General features: G+C 47.8%; 1 pseudogene; it reads left to right on the top strand.

The window, feature by feature from the left end:
* The first annotated feature begins 245 nt into the window (after positions 1–245).
* Positions 246–1,438, top strand: LOC150006337 (glyceraldehyde-3-phosphate dehydrogenase pseudogene; annotated as a pseudogene).
* Positions 1,439–1,881: the final 443 nt, after the last annotated feature.

Raw genomic sequence — 1,881 nt, 5'->3', positions numbered from 1 at the left:
TGTGGTGGAAAGTCTCAGATCTTGCCTCTGGACATTTTATCAACAAATTATAAAATATAATCTTTTATTAAATTTCACAATTATGTGTTTTATTGAAGTAAGACAAAAAACACAGGCTTTGCTTTTTGGGCTCAGAGAAAGCAGAATATTTTACACTCTGCATCTGAGAGTTGAAAATTACTTAATCAGGTTCATTGCTCCTCCAGTTCAACAGACCGCTGCGCTTTCCTGTGCAGTGCCAGCCTCAACCCTGAGACATGATGGTGAAGGTCGGAGTGAACGGGTTTGGCCGTATTGGGCACCTGGTCACCAGGGATGCTTTTTACTCTGGCAAAGTGGATATTGTCGCCATCAATGACCCCTTCATTGACCTCAACTACATGGTCTACATGTTCCAGTATGATTCTACTCATGGCAAGTTCAAAGGCACAGTCAAGGCTGAGAATGGGAAGCTTGTTGTCAATGGAAAGTCCATCACCATCTTCCAGGAGCGAGATCCCACCAACATTAAATGGGGTGATGCTGGTGCTGAATATGTTGTGGAGTCCACTGGGGTCTTCACTACCATGGAGAAGGCTGGGGCTCACTTGAAGGGTGGAGCCAAGAGGGTCATCATCTCTGCCCCTTCTGCCGATGCCCCCATGTTTGTGATGGGTGTGAACCAAGACAAGTATGACAACTCCATGAAGATTGTCAGCAATGCCTCCTGCACCACCAACTGCTTGGCCCCCCTGGCCAAGGTCATCCATGACAACTTTGGTATCGTGGAGGGGCTCATGACCACAGTCCATGCCGTCACTGCCACCCAGAAGACCATGGATGGCCCCTCTGGGAAGCTGTGGCGTGATGGCCGAGGGGCTGCCCAGAACATCATCCCTGCTTCTACTGGCACTGCCAAGGCTGTTGGCAAGGTCATCCCTGAGCTGAATGGGAAGCTCACTGGTATGGCTTTCTGTGTCCCCACCCCCAATGTGTTGGTTGTGGATCTGACCTGTTGCCTGGAGAAAGCTGCCAAATACGATGACATCAAGAAGGTAGTGAAGCAGGCATCAGAGGGCCCCCTCAAGGGTATCCTGGGCTATACTGAGGACCAGGTTGTCTCCTGCGACTTTAACAGTGACACCCACTCCTCCACCATTGATGCTGGGGCTGGCATTGCCCTCAATGACCAATTTGTCAAGCTCATTTACTGGTATGACAATGAATTTGGCTACAGCAACAGGGTGGTGGACCTCATGGTCCACATGGCCACCAAGGAGTAAGAGCCCCCAGGACCACCAGCCCCAGCGACAGGAAGAGAGGCCCTCAGCTGCTGGGGAATCCTTGCCCCAAACTGATCCCCCAACATACTGAGAATCTCCTGACCTCTAGTTGCCATCCTAAACCCCCTAAAGAGGGGAGGGGCTTAGGGAGCCCTACCTTGTCACGCACCATCAATAAAGTTCACTGTACCCAGAATAAAAAAGAAAATTACTTAATCAAGTTCTGAGAAGGAACAAGAAAAAGCATTTCAGTTTGGATTCATGGTGAGGCTCATGCCGTGTAACCAGGAGGGCAGCTGACCCTGTGCGGGGTAAACAGACCCGTGCTGCTTCTGTTCTTGGATGTACATGTAAAATCTGATAGATCTTTTGAGGAAATGATGAAAGGCCATAATTGTATGGATTGATGAGGTCACTTTATTTCCTGGTCTGGTCTGGAGGTTGTTAGTGTTATTTCAGAGTCACTTCTGTAAAAGGTTTTATTCTCTTCAGCAGTCTAGTCCTACATCCTACTCATTTTTTTGCTTATTTTGTTTTTTCCCTGCAATATTCTTCCTCTGAACTCTCAGAACTTAGTGTCCATACTACTCATTTTCCTTTGTTTGTTTCTCATCTTTTT

Source organism: Furipterus horrens, unplaced genomic scaffold, assembly GCF_987537825.1.
Source record: "Furipterus horrens unplaced genomic scaffold, mFurHor1.1.pri manual_scaffold_6, whole genome shotgun sequence".
Lineage (NCBI taxonomy): Eukaryota > Metazoa > Chordata > Mammalia > Chiroptera > Furipteridae > Furipterus > Furipterus horrens.
The sequence above is the reverse complement of the archived record's forward strand: the minus strand, read 5'-3'. Positions and strand labels throughout refer to the sequence as shown.